The sequence below is a fragment of the Mauremys reevesii genome, linkage group 7 (assembly GCF_016161935.1).
Source record: "Mauremys reevesii isolate NIE-2019 linkage group 7, ASM1616193v1, whole genome shotgun sequence".
Lineage (NCBI taxonomy): Eukaryota > Metazoa > Chordata > Testudines > Geoemydidae > Mauremys > Mauremys reevesii.
This window is the reverse complement of record NC_052629.1, coordinates 88,132,951-88,155,891: the sequence shown is the minus strand read 5'-3', so window position 1 is coordinate 88,155,891 and position 22,941 is coordinate 88,132,951. Positions and strand designations below refer to the sequence as shown.

Below are 22,941 nucleotides of genomic sequence, written 5' to 3'. Positions count from 1 at the left end.
CACAATTATGTCATGAAAGCCAAAGGGTTGGGGGGAAGTAAACTCACCATAATAACGCATAGTGAAGTTTCTTCACAGAGCCATGTTATCTGCTACAGTTCAGTCTGAAAGATTCTCTCCGTGTCTGTAAATCTGTAATATACCATTCTTTTGTGGCCTTGTTTCACCTGGGGAAAAGAAAAAAAGGTTTGGCAGGCCATCTTTTTTTTTTTTTTGTACTTAAAAAGTAGCCTTAAAGAACAATAAAGTGCTCTTAAATCACAGGTGTGTGCATACTCTTCTTTGTAATTTGGTTAAAAAGGAAGTATTGAAATCAACCATCTTACCTTTGCTAGGATTGGAGTAAGGGAACAATACATCAAAGTGGGATCTTTCCTGCTAGATGAAGACAGGCCTAGACCACTGTCCTTGCACCCCATTTTTCCATGCAGCATATATATCCTGCTGAGAACATAGCCAGTGATGAATAGCAGTTAGGGACATATATATATAGGACGATATAGATCATACAAAAGCTGCCATTGCTCTGACCAGCACCAAGAGTTGTTCGCCCACCACGTTGTGAGACATGCCAGCACAGATGGCATTGGGTAGCTGCTGTTTTTCCCCTCTGGCAAGGGCAACTGGTTGTAGGCAGTTTGGTAACACTTTCCACAGTTATAGTGGCTGCAATGGACGCCTGCGTGGCAAACTCCAAAAAAGTCTTGTTCCTGCAGCAGTATTTAAGAATGCCAACAGTTTTGTGAGCACATCACTAGGGACCTGTGTGCGTTCAGGGTCGGAAGCGCAGCTCTGCCACTATAACCCATAGACACATCCTACAGCAATGAAAGGGGTTTCTCTGTCAGAACTCTGCCTCCCCGAGTGGCGGTGGTTAGGTCAAGAGAAGCATTCTTCCTTCTGTCTACACCAGGTGTTAAGTCACCATAGCTACAGTGCTCAGGAGCTGTGAATTTTTCACAGCCCTGAACAAGATAGCTAAATTCTGAATGTAGGCTAGGCCTGCAGTACAACCAGGGAAACTACTGAAATATTTTTGGCACAATTCCCATTGATCAAGTCATGGAGATCTCAGCATATCATTTCCATAGGGGACTAGAAGGCAGCTGTTCATATTTAATGCAGCTTAACAAGTAGCAGTCACTAAAAAGTTACTGTTTTAGCAAGAGAGAATGGTCCATTCACATATCTTTGCTATACAGGCAGTGAAGAGAAACTCATTTCTTCTTTTTCCACTTTGTCCCATCCCTCACATTCTTGGAGCTTATCTACACTGTAAAATTCACCCTCTGCTGACCAGAGGTATAGAGAGAAGGATACTTGTGTTTGGTACAGTTTTTAAAAAATGTGGTTAAAATCTGCTTTGATATAAGGAGGGGATTTTAGTGGAAAATAATTTGACTGGAAGCTGATGTCTCTAAAAACAAATGTGCTGGTACCTGATGTTCAGGAGCATTTGATAACGTTCTTCAGAGAATGAGACAAATTTCAGTTCAGTCTGTAGCGAAGGTGTGTCTGCAAAAAATATATTGCCCTAGAACAACAAAACAGTACAGTTATTTCACTGAGAACTTGTTGCCTTAGATGTTCAATAGGAATGATGTTATACAGTGTTGTAAATTGTGTTCAAAGCATCTAAACTGCTGAAAAAATGTGCCAGGAATTAAGTGTGCATGCATTGGTGCAGGAGACTATGAGAACACACCAAAATTAATTAGGGATGTTTTTCAAATATGTTAAGCTCTCTGTAACTACCCATGGAAAGAAGCCTAAATACACAAAGTAAGTGACCTTTGGAAGGGGAGTTAGGGCTGCCAAATGTGGGATTTCCACCAATGCATGCTGGGAAAAAATGAAAAAAATCATTGAACCAATCAATCGCCCTCTCTCTTCCTTGGCGCGCGCGAAAAATCTTTTCGCGCGCCCTTCTCTGTCGGTTACAAGCCGGGCGCCACAGCACTGCGAGCATGGAGCCGCTGTGTTCAGGGTCTGTTGAGGCACGCCTCCAGGCAGGCTTCCTTCTTTCACCAAACGGACCACAGAATAGTTGGATGTGCACAGTGATCCATCCTCCGGGACCCCCCCCCCCCCCGCCGCTTAATGCCCCTGCCCTAAGCCTACAAGAAGCGCCTTGGACACTGAAAGGAACTTCAACTGCAGACTGGTGTGGTGAGAATGGTGGTGGTGGTGTGTGTGGGGTCTCGAGCGGAGGATGGCGACTCGCTCGGACAGCACTCTCGGACATCAAAAGAAAATCCCGTCTGTGCTGCTGCTTGCTGTGCTGTCTGCTCTCTGAGAGCAAGGCGAGACCTTTTTTTTTGGAGGAGGGAGGTTTGAGGCAAATCGGCTGCTGTTGCAGTCCATCAGCAGACACCCGTGCTGAGAGAATATCCCCCAGCGATATGCGATAGCATCAGGGAGGCTTTGAAAGTTTCCTCGCAGCAGGAGGTAACCCTGACTGTCCACTTGATTTTAAGAGAGCCTGATCATATACCAAGTTTTTCCCCTCCCAAGGACGTTTTTTAAAACTAAAGGACATTTTTGTAAATTAAATAAATCTTTTTTTTGACTTTGCATTTCTGTTTTTTCGTTGAAACATGGAAGCATTCTGGTGACTACACATGTGAGGAAGCCTGCCTTTACATTCGGGGATCATCAGGCACCAGGACCCTACACATCAAAAAACCCCAGGGCAGCATACACCACACAGACTGTCCCTGGTGCCTAGTGACTGCAGTCTGTGTGTGCCTGCAGTGTCACTTGGGGGGAGGGACTTTCTTCTCGTTGGAGCGAGGCGGTTGCAGATGCACTGGGGGCTCTCTCCTCCTGCCTGTGGTCTTGCAGAACATCTTCTTAAAACTCTGTTAGCGAGGTCATTTTCTATGCAAAGTAAAGTCTACCATGCACAATAGTAACAGTACACTAATTCCACTAATTAGATGCAGCACTTCCTGAAACCTCTTTTTTTTCGCTGCTCTCTGAGAGCTTTTTTTGAAATATCCCCAGGACTATTGCTCCATTGCTTTTTGTGTAGACCTGCTGTTTGTTTAGTTTCATATAAAAAAATTTTATATATATTTCTATTTTTTTATATAAATCCTGTTTCTTAAAAATAAATGTTTCGACCAGGCTAAGCTACAATGGTCTGTTGTCTGAACAGTGCTTTAGATACCACCGAAGGGGTGTAAAAATTCCAGTGCGCACTAGTATGATGTGCACTAACTGGCCCATATGGACCTTGCTAGTGCACACATGTTCTCTAGTGTGTGTTAGTATAGTACTGTATCATACAGGGTTATATTAATGTGCATCAGGGAACCACGGCAGCAGTCAACAAAGGGTATGTCTAGACTTCAATCACAGGGTGTGATTGCAGAACTAGCTTTAAGTTGTGCATGCTTCTGACCAGGCCACCTGACTACTTCCTGAGATTTTTTTGGGGGGCGGGGAGAGTCGTACAGCTTCACTGCTCTAGGACCCAAGATAACTAGGTTAAAGCTAGCTTGGATATGTCTACTTGAGCTTCAGTCACAGCCTATGATTTCAATATAGACATACCTAAAGTCATATTATTTGATGGGGTGGTCATTGCCTATTCAAGAATGAACAAACAGACCCTGTACTCAACAATATATCTGTATGTTACCAAAACAACAACAACAAACCAATGAAACCATGACATGCCTCCTTGTCTATTGCTTGCATCATCTTTTGGTGATGACAGCATGGTTCTGAAGAGCATTTTTCTCTTTAATTTTACTGCTGCTTTTTTTGAATTGCATCTTCAAGTTGTTACTCTGTAGACACAAAGGAAACCCAATATGAATCTGCATTTCCTTCGGCTAAATTAGTTTCATACCAGAATTAAAAAAAAAAAACAAACAAAAACACAGATGTCACAGATGACAAACATACAGGCTACCCATCAAATTCAGGTCGTTCTGAATGTTTCACTGGAATCTAAGCTTTAAATAGTTCTACCTCTTCAGGCTGCAAAAGCAATCTTTAAAAAGCTGACAACAGGATAGCAACAGACTGAAACAATAGCACCAGGACAGGTGAACTTCCCCCATCTTCTTGGGTGAAACTTTTAGGCTTACTTACACCTCCTTAGTTGCCAAACTTGTTAACAGTGTCGCTGCTGAATGGTTATCAGACCTATCCATCAAATTATGCTTATCCAGTGGGGCTGTATGTATTTGGCCAGTCTCAATGTTCCATATAAAGCTGTAGCCAAATACATGCAACAGCAGCAGTAATGGTAATTGAAGTAAAAACCCAGTGCTTGTCTATACTGTCCCGCAGTTTGGCCTATGGAGGTGTGAATAGCAGCATAAATCGAAGTGGTGTGCTGTGACAACCTTGTGCAGATACTGCAAGCACAGACAAAAAGGTTCCTAGTTCGCGTCACTTTAACCCTCTTCAAACAAGACTACATTAACGGGAACTAGGATCCTTTTAGTTTGCACCTGTAGCATCTACATGGCAGAGTTATAGCATAGCACTTTGGTGTGCCCTGCTATTCACATGCTGAAGTCTGAAGGGTGGGGCAATTTAGAGACAGACCAAGTTCTGTTCTAGTTTGGATGCCAGAAACTTTTTCATTAGTAACTGTCCATGTTCTTCAATGAGGGGATCAGCTTTCACTAGAATTCCCTGTAGATTTCTTTTAATCCTGATCCTGAGTCATCCCTGTGATAGCAGAGTAATAACTGTCACAGATGATAAAAAGGTAACCACATTTTGAATTAAAATCCACAATGGCTGTGTGAATGGTGACTTCCCCCAATATCCAAATACCACGCCAATGCAGAAAGCTGCCTGTTTAGCACTTTCATGACAAGACATGCAAGAGGGACTTTAAATGGGTCTGTGTAAGAGTGCTACTCACCAGGCCTGGCCCAGTCATTCTCAGCTGAGAAGAATCTGCTTCTTGTCATTATTTTTGGTTTTGAATCTCACCATTCCTCAACAAGGATCTAATCTGCATCTTCCAGCACTACAGGAAACTGCCATTTCCAAAACTGAGACCCCTGGTTTCAGCTAGGCCATCTCCGTAAAGGAAAAAAGAGAAAACTGACTGTCCACAAATCCAAATTTATATTTAACTAACAGCATGTCATATGTACTTAAGGGGTTTTCTAAAGTAATAACTTAATCAAGGCCTCCCAAGAGGACAAAGCCATGCTAGATATGACTAGTCATCTATACTGTTTATGCACACTCCACACTAGAAGTCCCACATCAGAGAATGCACCTACAGTAACTCCACACTTAACGTTGTCCTGGTTAATGTTGTTTCGTTATGTCGCTGATCTATTAGCGAACATGCTCGTTTAAAGTTGCGCACTGCTCCCTTGTAACATTTGGCAGCTGCCTGCTCTGTTCACTGCTTGCAGGAAGAGCAGCCCCTTGGAGCTAGCTGGTGAGGGTTTAGAACCAGGGTGGACCGGCAGCGCCTTCATCAGCTCCCCTAAGTTCCCTGTGCAGCAGCCACCCAGCAGGCTATCAACTGTTGGGCAGTTCAGCTGTCCCTCCCCGCACTGCCGAGTGCTGCTCCTGCCCTCTGCCTTGGAGCTGCTCCTGGAAGCCTCCTGCTTGCTGTGCAGAGGATGGGGAGGAAGAGGGATGCTGATGTCAGTGTCCCCCTCCCCCCCTCCTTTACCCCATCTCCACAGAGTGGGGTGGAGGGGAGGGAAGACACAAGACAGGGCTCAGGATTGAATTAGCTTGATGGCAGCAGCTGCTGTCTCATCTTGCTGATCTACTTAAGAAGACAGTGTACTTAAAGTGGGGTCAGCATACTTGAAGGGGCAATGCGTCTCTCTCTCTCTCTCTCTCACACACACACATCCACCCCATCCCAGCACTTTGGAAAGTGGATGGAGTGGTGCGCTCCAGTGGAATAGCATGGGTTCATCATCATGTTCAGTTTCCACAGGGAATGTTTGCAACCACTGCCATGCATCTATTGTGTCTCCTCCCTCCATTCCTGCTGCCTTATAGAGTGTGAGGCTACATTGTTGCTAATGTGTTAACCCTTGAGGGCTCAGCCAAGTGCTAGTTCATCATTTAGCAGTAAGGCATTCCCTGGGAAATATCCCACCCTCTGACTCTGCCACCTTGACCAAGCTTCACAATCATGATTGCTGTGTACAGTATTAAATTGTTTGTTTAAAACGTATACTGTGTGTGTGTATATATAAAATGTCTTTTGTCTGTCGAAAAATTTTTCCCTGGAACCTAACCCCCCACCCCATTTACATTCAGGGCCGGCGCTTCCATTTAGGCAACCTAGGCAGTTGCCTAGGGCGCCAGGATTTGGGGGGGGGGCGGCAGGCGGCTCCAGTGGACGGCACTGCTCCCACGGCTCCGAGGGGAGCATCCGCAGGCACGCCTGCGGCAGGTCCACCGGAGCCGCGGGACCGGCGGCGAAATGGGTAGAGCCGGCCCTGCGCCTAGGGTGCCAAAAACCCTGGCGCTGCTCCTGTTTATTGGGAAATTGGATTCACTTAACATCATTCTGCTTAAAGTAGCATTTTTCAGGAACATAACTACAATGTTAAGCGAGGAGTTACTATATTTTAACAAGGTCAAAGTAATAGGAGTTTTAACTATCCCTTACTGGACATTAAATGTGTTTTCCTGCATCTAAAAGGAGCAACGGTCTTTGATTGTGAGTTTGGTTTTTTTGTCATTTATGGATCGCTAAATAATAGCTCTCTTGTCCTTCAGTCCTAGAATGCTCCCTTCTGGTTCCATTGGGCTCTTTCCCATGACACACACAGCCATCAATGAATGAATGGAGATATACCTATCTGAGAGAACTGGAAGGGACCCTGAAAGGTCATCAAGTCCAGCCTCCTGCTTTCACTAGCAGGACCAAGTACTGATTTTGCCCCAGATCACTAAGTGGGCCCCCTCAGGGATTGCACTCACACCCCTGAGGTTAGCAGGCCAATGCTCAAACCACTGAGCTGTCCCTCCCCCCTGCACAAGGAGGCCTGTGTGTCCAGGGGGAGGAGAGTGAGTACTAGTCACCATGTTTCAGGGATGTGTGTTCTCTTTGTGTGGGAAGGGAGAAGATGTTTACAGCCATGTAGGGGGCATAGCAAGTGCTGCCTTCAGGCCTCGAAGAGTCAATGGAATCCATGGGTACGTATGGATCCACTGTTCCAGATCTCAGGGCCATTTGGTGCGCACACAACTACACTGTGAATCTCTTTCGCGACCAGCACAATTCAGGTATTACACTGTATTAACACCCAAGGATGCAATCTAGATGTACCCTAGGTCTCTTCTTCTCCTTGTTATTAACCCATTTAGTACACACCATTGAATGTCATCTTTGCTTCTGAGTCAACGCCCATTTTTTCCTGTTTCAGGACAGGTTAACTGACTATAACAGAGGTGTTCTCAGTGTCTTTTCCTAGATTAGGTTTGATTTTTCTGCTTTCAAGTATATTGATTTGCATTTAATAAGTTTTCTTGCCCCATTCCACTGACTACATTTGACCATTACATATTTGCAAAATTAATATACGTTGAGCCCAGTGCTTATTAACACAAAGGCCTCTTTACACTTCCCTGCCAGAGAAAAGGGATCTAGACGTGGTTGCAAGTCACACTGTCTACGTGTTGTAAAGGAACTTTAGTGTAAATGAGAATCAGGGTTCCCTCTCTTCCCAGTTGCATGTAGGAAGCTCTCCTGTTACCATGTGCATGACAATGGGCACCTTTCCCAGACCTGCTTACAGTTACACCTCTACCTCGATACAATGCTGTCCTTGCGAGCCAAAAAATCTTACCGCGTTATATCGAACTTGCTTTGATCTGCCAGAGTGTGCAGCCCTGCCCCCAGAGCACCGCTTTACCGCGTTATATCCAAATTCGTGTTATACCGGGTCGTGTTGTAGCAGTGTACTTAGTTTTACCTACAGACTCACAGCATAACTTCCAGAATACTAAATATTAATTTAACCCTTTTTTTTTTAAAAAGCAGACATGGTTCTTACTGGGCAGGCACAGAAATGTAGGGCTGGGAGGGACTTCAAGAGGTCATCTAGTCCAATCCACAATAAGGCAGGATTAAGTAAACCTAGACCATCTCTGACAGGTATCTGTCTAACTTGATGGGGATTCCACAACCTCCCTAGGTAACCTGTTCCAGTGCTATCCTTACAGTTAAAAAGTTTTTTCTAATATCCAACCTAAATCTCTCTTGCTGCAAACTAAACTGATTACTTCTTTTCCTACCCTGGGTGGACATGGAAAACAGTTGATCCCCTTCTTCTTTACAATGGCCCTTCAATATTTGAAGGCTGTTACGTCTTCCCTCAGCCTTCTCTTCTCTAGACTAAATATGCTCAATTCTTTCAACCTTTCCTCATAGGTCAGGTTTTCTAAACCTTTTTTCATTTTTGTTGCTCTCCTCTGGATCCAACTTATCCATATCTTTCTTGAGGTGTGGTGCCCAGATTTGGACACAGTGCTTCCTTCAGCTGATGCCTCACCAGCATCAAGCAGAGCGGGACAATTATGTATGACGCTTCTGTTAATACATCCCAGAATGACACTTGTTTTTTACTAGAACATTTTCTGTAGTGCTGCTGCCTCACCAATTCTTCCCTATGGCTCCATCCATGAAGGGGAATGAATGCTGCAGTCGGACTACCATTAACAGGCCTTTGTAGATTTCACCCTTAAAATGGGCTGGGCTTGGAGGGAAGCATGACCTATGAACAATCCCCTTTTCACAAAAAATACATGGAGCCACAACATACACAGACTTTTTCGTCCTAAACCCTTTGCCCTGTAGAGGAGAATATAGGGATTGTTGCATTTGGTTTTAAGCTTATTCCCCATATTTCCCACTCCCAGTGCAGGACTCAGAGTGCAAAACATTATATTGAAGATAGCCAACAGAAGTATCCCCAGGAGTCATTAAATATGAAATTCTCACATTCCTCTTTGTGGTAGAATTAGGAGACCAATTTATCATACAATATTACTTTAATTTATGGTCTTTCATAGTTTGCTAATAACTGTATCACTTCAGAGGAGTATTTATATCCAACTAACAAGTGTCTCTGTTAGCCACAGCTGGTGTGGGATTAATCATAAATGAACATGCTGATTTTCATGAATTTATAGCTCAACAGAGGTGGAGAAACAAAAGTAGTCTATTGAAAGAGAAATTCTAAGTTATGACAAAGCAGTTACTCAGTTCCAGTAAGAACACACTTCATAAGATTGACATAAAACCATTTCAGCCTTTCTTCCTTATAGGATGACAAGTTAGGCTGTTCACTGTTGGATTATTCACTCTGGTTTTACATTTTATTTTGTTATGAAGCAGCTTTCATAAATGCCAAGCAGGACATCTGTCTTCTCTCTAACACAAAGACAGATACAAAGGCATCTGTCAACATGAAGTGGAATAAACCACACATCTGCTGTATTCAATAGTTGAAAATCTGCTTATCTTGAAAACTGTTACTCACATTTTGCAAATATGATGCAAGCAGCATACTTCTGATTGTGTGTGTTGCAGCTCATGATAGAGCCAACAATGCCTTTTCATGTTCAACAATGAGGGGTCAAACCTTCAACATCTTGAACTATTGAAGTAATTTATTTGTTATCCATATGTATAGCTATGACATTTAATCTAAATTGTATAAGCAATATACAACTCAACTGCCCTGAATCCAGTTTCTTGGAAACTAAGTGGTGCAACTGCAGTTTCTTGAGAACTAAATTTTACAGTTAATAAGAAAACTTTCCATACCTGGGGGAAAAAAACAACCTGTTCTGTGCTGAACCAGTATACACTCCTATATACTTGTCTTTAATTTAATGAATCAAGTACATCCTGAAATTAGACTCATAGACTTTAAGGCCAAAAGGGACCATCGTGATCATCTAGTCTGACCTCCTGCACATTGCAGGCCACAGAACCTCATCCTGTAACAGATCCCTCACCTCTGACTGAGTTACTGACATCCTCAAATAATGGTTTAAAGCAGGGGTCGGCAACCTTTCAGAAGTGGTGTGCCAATTCTTCATTTATTCACTCTAATTTAAGGTTTCGCGTGCCAGTAATACATTTTAATAGTTTTAGAAGATCTCTTTCTATAAGTCTATAATATATAACTAAACTATTGTTGTATATAAAGTAAACAAGGTTTTTAAAATGTTTAAGAAGCTTCATTGAAAATTAAATTAAAATGCAGAGCCCCCTGGATCAGTGGCCAGGACCCGGGCAGTGTGAGTGCCACTGAAAATCAGCTCGCGTGCCGCCTTTGGCACACGTGCCATAGGTTGCCTACCCCTGGTTTAAAGACTTCTGGTTACAGAGAATCCACCATTTACACTAGTTTAAACCAGCACATGACCCATGCCCCACACTGCAAAGGAAGGAAAAAACTCCCAGGGTCTCTGTCAATCTGACCCAGGGGAAAATTTCTTCCTGAACCCCAAATATGGCAATCAGTTAGACCCTGAGCATGTGGGCAAGACCCACCAGCTAGACACCTGGGAAAGAATTTGCTGCAGTAACTTAGAGCCCCCCTCTCCCCCGCAATCTAGTGTCCCATCACCAGCCATTTGAGATATTTGCCACTAGCAGTCACAGATGGCTACATGCCACTATAGGCAGTCTCATCGTTCCACCCCCTCCACAAACGTATCAGGCTCAGTCTTGAAACAAGTTAGGTTTTCTGCCCTCAGTGCTCCCCTTGGTTACCACTGGAAATGGCCAAATCCTTCAAAGGGCCAGGCAAGACCCACCTGTTCACACAGGACTTGTGACCATCTCGGTTCATTGCCAGGGAGCGTAGAATGCCAGTGGGTCAGCACCTTGTGCAACCCGGGGCTACTCAGTGCCAAGGGTCCAGCACCTCTAGTCAAATCTCAGTCTGTGGGAGGGCTGGTGGGGAGTGGGGACAGGAGGGGAGCTCAAGTGGGGCAAGGGGCTAATGAGCAAGCCCCTCCCATCTAATGATCTGGGCTCTAGTGGCTTTGGTCACAAGGGAAAAGGAATAATTTAGTGGCATCTCATCCTGGCCTTTAGGGAAGCACCACAAGTTTTCCACCATCTCAGGAGAGGCCCAAGGGTGAGGTTAGCAGGGAGGGCTGGGCAGGCCAGGGTTGGGGTGCAGCAGCAAAGCTGGATGAGGGGGGCCCAGGACTCACAGAACAGGGGAAAAACCCCAAACTAGAACAGCAAGGGACAGAGAGATGGCAGCTGCCCCTGCATACAGATGCTGGAGGCTTCACCTCTGCAGAGCTGGAGGGAGTTCAGTACTTCTGAACTGGTGTGGCAATAAAGGCAGTAGCCCCAGCTGTCCTCTGTCCTAGGAGCCTAAGCCTGGCTCTGCTCCAAGGGTCACTGTGTGGGCTGTTTGCTACAAGGTCAGCTGGCCAGTATCAGCCGCTACATCCACGGCCTCACTTCCCAGCTTCCACTGTATGTCATAATGATCAAAATTTACCTTCCAGGTGACATTTCCCTCAGGGCTCTGATTGAGGTTGGACAGCTGGAAGTTCCAGTAAAAGCAGCAAAGAGTCCTGTGGCACCTTATAGACTAACAGACGTATTGGAGCATGAACTTTCGTGGGTGAATACTCACTTCGTCGGATGCATGGAAGTTCCAGATCATTCATTTCTTCAGAAATACTGCATTCATTAACCTATGGCACCAAATGGAAGGGAACACTGTTACAGATGTGACACTATTGCTAAAAATTTGTTATATTTATAAGAGCCCCTTGGAATCCGAACTCCATTAATTTAGCCTGACAGGTTTACGCATCGTGCATATTCACAGGTTAGTTACTGTAGGATTGCTTATGGATACTGCCATGTATTTCATTTTATTTTTTTAAATACAGATACGAGCACTGAAGCATTTGTTTTGAAAATAAAACACACAAAAAGAATTAAAAAAGAGATCCAAGAAAAGCTTAAATTTGAGGCCTTCTCACCTCAGCTGTGCCCCCTAACTTGAAAGATGTCAGAATGACAGCCAGCCATCTTCCCTCAACAGAAAATTCCCTGATCTGCCAACTTGCCCTAAACCCTCTCATGGAGGGATCCCATCTAGGAGTAAAAGGTTAATTTTGTTTCCATGCCCACTTAATTCTTTCCTGCTCTGCTGAGATGCCCAGAAGATGCCAACTAGATTCAGTTGTGATGATTTTATGATTTGGACAGAGAAATGGGCCAGCTAGCCACTTAAGTTATGTCTGCAGCTGTAAGTACACAGAAGCTGGGAGGTGTAATTTCCAACTTGGTAGATGTATACACACCAGTTCTGCTTGAGCTAGCACACTAAAAATAGCAGTGTGGCTGCAGAAGCCTGGGCGGTGACTTGGGTTAGCCACCCAAGTTCGTACCTAGGATCTCAGACAGGATTGTACTTGGGTGGCTAGCTCACCACAATCACACAGCCATTTTTAGCACACTGGCTCAAGTAGCATCTACCTGAGTGGGAATCACATCTTCCAGCTACCGGGTAGACATACCTTACATTGCAATCAGGAGATATGATTAGAACACATGCAGACATACCCAAGCTAGCTTGAATCTAGCTAGCCCTGCCCGCCCAGGACCCTGGGTACATACTTGAGCAGCTGCCACCCATGCTAACATGGCTTCACTGCTATTGTTACTCAGGCTAACTAGATCAAAGCTAGCATGGGTATGTCTACATGTGCTGTAATCACATCTCCTGATTGCTGCAGGGTAGACATACTCTAACTAAAAACTTTCAATCTCTGCTGATCCAGGGCCTGATTCAAATGGGCCACCCAGAGGTGAAAACTCTCCATTTTTTCATCATTGATTACCTGAGCGATCCATTCTCTTCTAAGTTATTGCTATTTTGCTATTTTTCTTTTCTTTGCATCTTTTACATTTGAAAATGAGCTTAATTAAAATGAGAAATGTGGTTGAGGAATTAACAATCTTAGTCAGTTGGCAGGAACCACTATTTGTTTTTTTTGTTTTTTAACGCACATACACGCTATCACCAATTACACAGGGACATGCAAAAATGTCAAAGCCAAGTCACTCCCCTGTGCTGTGAATGCCTTTGCTTGTTGCTTCCTCTAAAAACTGCTAACAATTCATCAAGTATTTGCAAAAGTCTCAGCTCCCCAGCAGCTTCCATATCTCCCTTAGGAATTTGAAAAGTAAGATCAGGGAAGCCACTTCTTAACCACTGGGACTGTTTTAGCAAATGGGTAACTGAAACCAGTAATCCTATTTATTTTAAAGCAAAACAATAATGTCTTCAGGTGAACTTGAACAAAGCTGTTGTTCTATAGTGTATGCACCTTTGACTCTGGAGAAAGAATGGATTGGATCTTGTGAAAGTATAAAGAAATAGCTAGTCTAACTAGAAGCACTGGTTAACAGGAAGAGCACAATGCTTTCCTAACAATAATAAAGATGTGGCTTTTGGACCATATGTTAAAAGAGATGTCCTGAATGAGAAGCGACCTGAGCAAACGTGAAATCATTTTAGCTCTTCGAGTGATTGCTCATATCGATTCCAATTAGGTGTGCATGCGTTTCGTGCACAGTTGTCAGAAAGTTTTTCCCCTAGCAGAACCTGTTGGGTCAGCTGAGGAACCCCCTGGAGTGGCGCCTTCATGGCGCTCAATATATGACCCTGCTGACCCGGCGCCTCCTCAGTTCCTTCTTACCACCAGTGACGGTTGTTGGAACTGTGGCGTCTTGCTCAGTGAGTTCTACCACGTTTCCCTAGCCTAGTTTGTTCTTTGTTCGTTATACGTTAGTTTAATTTTTAGTTAGTGTTGTACTTAGCAATTGGGCTGGGGGGTTTACTTTCCATCCCAAAAGCTTTTTCTTGGGAGGACTTTCAGGCCCAAGTCCCGCTTCAAGCCCATGCCAATGGGCGACCCCTACGACGCTTGTCTGAAGCGTCTAGGGGAGGCTCACCTAGCCGATGGGTGCAGGATTTGTAAAGGGTTTTGCCCCAGAACCAAAATGGAGCAAGACTTTTGCCTCAAGCAGCTCCTTATGGAGGCGGCACATAGACCCCAGCCTCCACTGGTGTGGCAGGACCCGGCGCCGAGTTCTTTGGTGCATAGCGCCCTGGCGACAGTCTCTGGCAGAGACCCGAGGCACTGCTGCTCCCCAGTGCTGAAACCAGCAGGATCGACCTGGCACCGCTCCTACTCCCCGGTGCAGAAGCAGCACTGGAAGCAAGGGAGGAGCAGCTCTCCGTCCCAGAGGCCCACCCTTCTGGAGCCAGCCGCCATCTACCCCGGACACCTTTGTGGCTGCAAGGAACCTCGTTGCCATGACAGCGCCGAGGTCACCCATGATTCACATCAAGCCTCCAGTACCACATCGTATGGCACTGTCTTGAGGCAAACCAGTGACACTCCGATCCTCAGCACCGCTCAGAGTCCCAGCACTGCTCGCAATTGCGGCACCAGTCGGACTCGTGGCACTGCTCCAGGTCGCGCCAGTGCTCCTGATCGCAACCTCGATCCACACGTCGGTCCCCATCAAGCAGCAGGTCCCAGACCTGGCACCAATGCTGCTCAGCAACCCCGTGTAGCTCCAGATCACAGCACTCGCAGCACCGCTTGCCGGATCAGCTCCACTCGGCACCGCCCTGGCCCTTGTGGTCCCAATCCCAGTCTTTGGACTCAGAGGCAGGATCTAGGTACTCAGAGCGGGGCCGACACCGGTCAGGCCGTGGATGTTCTGAGGTGGGGGCAGGGCCGTGGCCTGTGCAGTGGCCGGGACTAGCACAGTGGCTGTTCTGGACCTCGCCTAGTCTAAAGACTTCTGACCGGCCACCTCTGAACCGAGAGTGCCGGAGGCCTGCCAGTCGCCCCACCCCGATGGGTGCTGAGGAGGCGTCGTGCCCCCACCCGCCCTCGGAACCAATTCCAACTCTGGTTCCTGAGCCTGGCCCAGCCAGCAAGACAGGTCACGAGGTTCCCGATGAGCAGGAGGGACAGGAGGACCCTGTTCCCCCATTAGCCTCCTTGTCCTCCTCCCTAGACAAGGCCATTGCAGGCATTTCTGTCTCCGGACCGCCTCGCATAAACAGCCATGCCCACCAGGACCTCCTTTGCAGGATGGCACGCAACATGGGTTGGCAGGCTGAGGAGGTGGTGGAATCAGAGGACCCAGTGGTTGACATTTTGGCCCCAAAGGTCCATCGAGGGTGGCTCTGCCCCTCCTCAAAACTATACAGGCCAATGACAAGACCATCTGGCCTTCATCCCTCCCACTGCCAAAGGCGTTAAGAGGAAGTACTTCGTACCCCCAAAGGGGATGAATACCTCTTTATGCACCTGCAGCCTTGTTCATTGGTGGTTGCGGCAGTAAATGAAAAGGAGAGGCAGGGGCAACAAGCCCCAGCGCCTAAGTCCAAGGAGGCCAAACGCCTGGACTTGTTTGGATGTAAGGTGTTTTCCATTGGGGGGGATCCAGCTCAGACAATTCTGAGCCAGTATAACTTCAACTCCTGGAACTAGAGGCTCAAGTTCAAGGAGTTTGTGCCAACTGAGTCCAGGGAGGAGTTTGGAACTATAGTTGAGGAGCGCAAGGCGGTGGCATGGACCTCTTTATAGGCCTCACTGGACGCTGCAGACTCGGTGGCATGCACCTTGTCCTCTGGTATCACCATGAGGTGCACCTCATGGTTGCAAGCCTCCTACACTTCATGGTCAACCACAACCATTACCAATTCACTGTCCTACCATTCGGCCTCTCAACAGCCCCCCGAGTGTTCACCAAGTGCATGTCGGTCATGGCTACTTTCCTCCGTCGTCAGCAGGTGCAAGTAGACCCCTGCCTCGACGACTGGTTTATCAGGGGCCACACCAGGACACAGGTGCAGTCCCAAATCCATTTGGTCAGGTGCACCTTTGAGCAACTGGGTCTCCTTCTCAATTTGGCGAAGTCAACCTTGAAACCGACCCAAAGAACAGAATTAATTGGGGCAGTGTTAGACTTGGTTCAGGCGTGAGCCCTTCTGCCGGAGTCCCGATTCCAAGCCATCATGCTTGGACTTACGTGACCCGACACGCCAGGCTGCAGCTCAGACCACTGCAGGCATGGCTCGCCGTGGCCTACCACCCGGGGCACAACAGCTTGAACTCAATGGTCACGGTGCCAGGGCAGGTCCTCGCATCCCTCCATTGGTGACTCAACCCCTAAGTGGTGTGCGAAGGAGTCCCCTTCCACAACCCTCAACCTTCCTTGTCTCTGGTTACGGACGTGTCGGCTCTGGGATAGGGTGCACATCTTGGGGACCTCCAGACACAGGGCCTGTGGTCACAGGACGAGTTCTCCCTACATATCAACATCAAGGAGCTGAAACAGCAAGGCTTGGTGGCGTCCTCCATAAGGGTACACCTAGCTGCTATCTTGGCCTTCCACCCAGCAGTGTCTGGTCAATCTGTCTTTGCCAACCCAAAGGTTTGGACCACCTACATCCCCAGATCCGGCAGCCTGTTCCTGCGTGGGACTTATTCTGTCTGCGAGAAGGGTGTCAGAGCTAAAGGCCCTCACCTCTGACACACCTTACATGGTTTTCCATAGGGATAAGGTGCAACTCAGGCCGCACCCAGCCTTTCTCCCCAATGTGGCGTCACACTTCCACACCAGTCAGGACATTTTCCTGCCCATCTTTTACCCTAAGCCTCATGCCAGTAGCCGTGAGCAGAGGCTGTACTTCCTTGATGCTCGACAAGCCCTAGCTTTCTACATCGAGCGCACTAAGCCGTTCAGAAAGTCGAACCAGTGGTTCATAGCAGTGGCAGACCAGATGAAAGGGCTCCTGGTCTCATCTCAAAGAATATTCTCCAGGATCATGTTGTGCATTCGCACGTGCCCCAGCTCTTATGGCACACTCCACGAAGGCCCAGGTCCTGATCCAGGAAATCTGCAGGGCAGCAACTTGGTCCTCGGTGCATACCTTCACCTCTCATTATGCCATCATCTGGCATGCCAGAGATGATGTGGCTTTTGGCAGAGAGGTGCTGCAATCAGTGTTTTCTTAACTCTGACCCCACCACCTAGATAAGGCTTGGGAGTCACCTAATTGGAATCAATCTGAGCAATCATTTGAAGAAGAAAAAACAGTTACTCACCTCTCGTAACTGTTGTTCTTCGAGATGTGTTGCTCAGATCCATTCCAAACCCGCCTGCCTTCCCTTCTGTCGGAGTAGCTGGCAAGAAGGAACTGAGGAGGCGCCGGGTCAGCAGAGTCAGATATTGAGCGCCATGAAGGCGCCATTTCAGGGGGCTCCACAGCTGACCCGACGGGTGCTGCTAGGGGAAAAACTTTCCGATGATTGTGCACGCAGCGTGTGCACACCTAATTGGAATGGATATGAGCAACACATCTCGAAGAACAACGGTTACAAGAGGTGAGTAACTTTTTTTTTTTTTTTAAAGGTACAAGATTGAGAACTCTAAAAGTCAAAGTCCTCAAGTTACAGACTAGGTGTACTAATGTGTGTCTGTGGTGGTCCCTTAGATTTGGGTGTGGAGGGAGGCCACTCTGTGCTGCTGCATCTGGCCAACAAGCGGTTTATGGCTCTGGCCCTTAGGTAGGGCAGAACACCTAACAGTCGAAAGGCTCAGGCCCTCAGGTAGGGTGGGGCACCAAATAGACTCTCGCCTGTTGTCCTAGATCAGGCAGACAAATACAGACCTCCTGGCCTGAGATGGGCAGGCTGGAACCCCAGGGGAGGTTGACAGCAAGGAGTAGGGGTAATGGCCCACCCTACTTCACTGGGTCCCAGTCCGGTTACTGCAGGCAGGGGAGGCGCCAAGTCATCACCTACGCCAGCCCCTTCTCAGCCAGGGCCACCTCCTACCTTCATTGTGGGGGGGCTGCTGCTCCCAGCCCTGGCTCTGCAGGCAAGTCCCCCCTGACTCATGCAGGGAGGGGGCAGAGGGGAAAAGCAGCAGGGGCAGCTCTATGTATTTTGCCACCCCAAGCATGGCAGTCAGGCGTCTTTTGGCAGCATGCTTGTGGGCGGTCCGCTGGTAACGCAGATTCGGTGGCGTGCCTGCAGGCGGTCCGCCAGTCTCGCGCCTTCGGCATACCTGCCACCAAATTGCCGCCGAAACCGCGGGACCGGCGGACCTCCCGCAGGCAAGGCGCCGAAGGCAGCCTGACTGCCGCCCTCACGGCGACCGGTAGGCCGCCCCCTGTGGCTTGCCGCCCCAGGCACGCGCTTGGTGCGCTGGTGCCTGGAGCCGCCCCTGAAAGCAGTGTGTGACAGAGGGAGAGGGAAAGAAGAGTGAATGGGGGTGGGGAATCAGGGGGAAGGGATAGGGCAGGAGCAAGGCCTCAGGGGAAGGGACGGGGCAGGGATGAGGTCTTGGGGGGAGGGGTCCTCAGAGGAAAGGGGAGTTCTGGCACTCCTGCTGGAGTGTCTGGCTTTTAAATATTACAAAGTTGCCAACACTACCTCCATCTCCTCGGCGTATTCGGCAAGTGGCAGTTCAGGAAGCTCCTTGGGGTCCCTGTCGGTAGACAGTTTTAGCAGTTCCTCCAGGTCCTCAGTACTGCAGGGATCCTCTTCAGGTTCCTGCTCAAACAGCGGCTGGGAGACATCTGCCTCCTTCGGCGGCTCCAGTCAACTGACCTGCAGGGCCTGCCTTTTATATTTCCAGTCATGCCCCTCTGCTTCTGGCAGGAGGGCGGGGCTGGCTCCACCCACCAGGGGGAGCGTAGTGGTCCCTCATGTTCTGGTTCAGAGGGAGGTCACTCTGCCTCACTATAGTCTCCAAAGTATTGTTAGTTAACCCTCAGAGGGGTGTTCTATGCCAGTTCTCTCCATAACTTCCTTTCTGGTCACAAGGTGGTCAGTCAGAAATATGGTTTAAAATTACATGCAAAAATGACACATTGAATGCAGCATTAAGGTTTTGAGGTCAAGTGCTCAGGTGTCAAGAAATTCTGAAGTTCTTTGAAAAACATGAGGTTCTTGCATCTGAGAGACTTCCATGGCAAAACTGGCTGAGTTTATAATAAAAAAAATCATGCTTTTGTTCCTGCCAGGCGTCCTGGCAGCTTATAAATTCATCTGGAACTTGAGAGGCAAACTGTGTCCTTTCAGGATGATGCAAAATCTCCTGTAGTAAAAAGATTTCCTTGGTCAAATAGTGCCTTCATTTACACTTGTGCAACCGTATTGTTTAATCCAACACACAAACACTTTTCCCTGGGAAATACAGGGAAGTATAAAAGGATGGTAAAATTCTCCTATAGCCCCACCCTGTTGGCTGATGTCTGAACCCTACCAATTTTCAGAGGAAGCATGAGAAATGCCTGAGGGAATGCTTAAGGTCGAGCCAATAATGGGCCCTCCCACAGCCACTAAACACATCATTAAGGAAAGAGAAGTCAATTAAGGCAGGAGGTATATTCACGCACTTATTTACATTTGGAAAAGCTTCTCCTTCCTGCAGTTAACTCCCATCCTCTCATTAAATATCCCCCACTCTCCAACCAAATCAATCAGCTCTTCCCTCATCAGAAAAATCAGTTTCATTCCCATATCATCAATACAATTGAACCTGCCTTACACCAAATCAATTCAACCCTTTTTGACAGCTGAAAATTAAGTCAGAGGTCTATCACCTACTTCATATATATTGAGATCTTCTTCCAGGTTGTGAATTACAAGATATATGGCCCAAGTGGGAATTAAATGCTGGTCCATCAGGTCCCACAGCGCAGTTAGGAAATGCACAATGCAAGACAAAGCTGCCTGGCCTTTGAAGTGAGGAGGTGCCCTCTTTAAAACCTTCTCACTAGGCTGCAATCTCACAACCTCAAGCTCCAAGGCAGCCAGGTCCTGGGAATAAGGGGTTCTGGTACTGCAGGAATATCCTGTGTGAGGATCCATCAGGACACAGGTGCAGAAGGTCTAATTCCTCTCTAGATACAAATAATCAGTGCTTCCCTCCTGGTCTAAAGTGTTTGATGTGAGGGGTGGGCAGTGTGCAGTGATGCTCTGCTGTTGCAAGGGAGGGGCAGAAAGCAGAGAGCTGGCTGACCTGGGGGATTCAGGACTGGTTGGCTGGGCAGAGCACAGAAACTGCTTCAACTGGGTCGCAGAGATCTTTAAAAGCCTCAGGGCTTGAGCAACTTGTGGGGGGAACTCAGATGAGGAAGTCAGGACTAGGCCCCAGAATAGCTTGGCATAGCGGGGGTGTGAATGTGCTGAGACCTGCCAGCAACCATGCGGAGGGGTTTTGGGGGGGGGGGGGGGAAGAACCATGTCACTGAAAAAAAGGCTCTAGAGCAAAAGTATGAGAAGAAAATAAATGGGTCCCAAACTGCCCAAAACCTCTGGTAACACATCTGGTGGGGAATCCCCCAAATTGGGGCTTAGCTGGTCCACTGTCCCTGGTGTCTGGGGCAAAGACTGAAGATAATGATTCTCATGACTGATGTCCTTCTTTACCCGTTCCAGATGTTCTATCTCCTGGCTCTTTCTTCTCTGTGTCATGTTTCTTCTTTTTCCTTTCCACTCTGCCCCTTTGTTGTATCTCCTGTCTTCCTGCTAGAAGAGGGAAGAAAGAGGAAGGATTAGTGGGGATCCAGTTATGGTGGAGGCTGTGAGGCAGATTATACTGTTGGCCAGGAAGGCTTTATTAGGAGTTTTGTCTTTTAGGGTGTATAACTCTGGGAAAGGAGTAGCTGATTAGGGTAAATCATATACACTGAACCTAAGGTAATATTTAACACCTAAGTAAAAAGGGCCTTATTTCCAGAAGTGCTTGGCACTTTGGTGATATGCCTCTTCCACCAATGAAATAATCTCACTGAGTACACTGAAGACCCATGCCTCCTGGTGAAGGATTTCAATCTGGATAGCTCTTGTGCGCACATTGATAGAGGAGGAGGTTACTTGCCTGTAACTGGAGGTTCTTCAAGATGTGTAGTCCCTATTTGTATTCCACTGACGGTTATGCACATGGCACATGCACATAACTCTCAGTGGAATACAACAGGGACCATCACTCGAAGAAGTTGTTCCCTTGTTGCTTTGGCAAATAAGTGGCCACTTTGTTTTCAGCCATATTTTTATGAAGATCAATTTCTTCCATACTTCTTTTTTTCACAAGGTTAATTGGGGGACATTTAGCCATCAGCTATGCTATAAAATGCTGATAAAATCTGAAGAATTCCAACATATTACAGCTGATCACACCTTATTTACATCTCTGTAGTTAATTATCTAGCAATCATTCAACATATCATTACTCAAGGACTATTATTCTCTCTCTCTTTCTCATATAGATGTGATATAGAATGATATGTTTATATAAAAAAACTCCGACTGAGAAAAGGTTGTTAAGTGAGGATGAATGTGAATTTCTGAATGTAAGCACTAGATCCTTGTATGCTGTGTTAGGTGATAGACTGTTTATAGTTACCACAAGCCAAATGTATCTTTCAGGAATTTATGAAGTTGCTCATTTAGATTTTAAGTATATAAAAATAATTGATGTTTTGACTTGCAACAGAGGAGAGACATGTGCAGGTGTTTTGGAAGCATGTTTATGTTTGGTGAGAGGAAGTACTGGCCTCTGAATCAACCACAAGGGGAACACCGAAATATGTTGAAAACACAAGCCTAGCCCTTCCCCCCCATCTTCAGGATCTGTTCTTGCTGCTTATTCCTTCTGCTTTGTCACTGTCAAAGTCAACATGCTGGCTTTCTCCTGCTGAGGGACCCAGCTTTTTCACTTGAAGGGACAAGAACCCTAAAGGGAAGCCCCATGCCAAGATTTTCTCCAAGTCCATTTTGAATTACTTGATGGTGAAAATTCATAGCTTGGTTATAGATACTGAAGTTGAAACCCTGGCCAATGGGGCCAGGATTTCACCCTGAGAATCAAACCTTTGACTCGGGTTCAGTTTTCTTCTCTTTGTCAGATTTACAGTGAGACGAGATCATCTCTGAGAACAGACAACATCTAACTATGTTTGTGCAAACTGTGCTAACAGCAGTCAGGCTCACAAGGTTGCTGCTTCAAAGGTTCTAACACTTTCCCTGATCTATGTAGACAAGGTTTCTTTGGCTGTTCATTTTTCCTGGGCATAGTGTTTCAAAACTCAACACAGACCAAAATAGCTAGAAAGGGCATTTCTTTGCTTTGAAAAGCACAGTTTTCCGGCAAACCTCCTCACATCCCGCCCCCACCATGTTCAAACAACATAGGCCAAATTCATTCTTGGCTTAAATCCACTGAAGTCAGTGGAGATGGATCAATTTGGCCAGTGGTCCAAATTCATTGGTGACTTTAAATGCAAAGCAAGTTACATATGAGATATCAGTGGGTCAAAAATATATGTAAGTGTTGAAGTGGTGTAACTTGCACCAATTTGGCATTCACTGGCTATGGAAAATGAGTGTAAGGTGTATGCGGAGGTGGCAAAAGGAACAGAAGTCAGAGCAGGAATAACGTGTGGTGTGGGAAAGGGAGATTGATTTTATAAGTTCCTGTTAGTTATCTTTCCTGCTGCACCCTTTCTGTCCCCTTGCCATGGGAAATACATTATTTCTTCACATGAATGCCAAATTGGAGCAAGTTACATTTACATTTACACCCTCAATTAATTTATCTCGAAAACTTTAATGGGAGTTGAAGCAACTTACCCTAGAGATGAGTTTGGCCCAATCATTTAAGAGATTCAACTCACTCAATGAATTTAAAGATGACGAAATATAACCTGGATGAACAACATGACAGTCTAGCACTTTTACACACTCAGGGCTAGCAAAAATTCTATTGCAGCTCCTCAGTTTTTCATTTGATTAATTACTTGTAGCTCCCTGACCACTCCAGAAAGAGCATCATCCAGAGAACAGAACACCTTAAGCAATAGAAACGGCAATACAAACCAGGAATCA

General features: G+C 46.6%; 1 long non-coding RNA gene across 1 annotated transcript; it reads right to left on the bottom strand.

Annotated features, from left to right (window-relative positions):
• Positions 1-30: 30 nt before the first annotated feature.
• LOC120369156 lies at positions 31-21,158 on the bottom strand. Its single transcript, XR_005582972.1, has 9 exons — positions 20,485-21,158; positions 18,481-19,147; positions 11,634-11,694; positions 9,504-9,620; positions 4,892-5,052; positions 3,666-3,797; positions 1,440-1,534; positions 327-444; positions 31-167 (listed from the first exon to the last, which is right to left on the bottom strand). It is a non-coding gene; the product is annotated as an uncharacterized LOC120369156 (long non-coding RNA).
• Between the last annotated feature and the right edge of the window lie 1,783 nt (positions 21,159-22,941).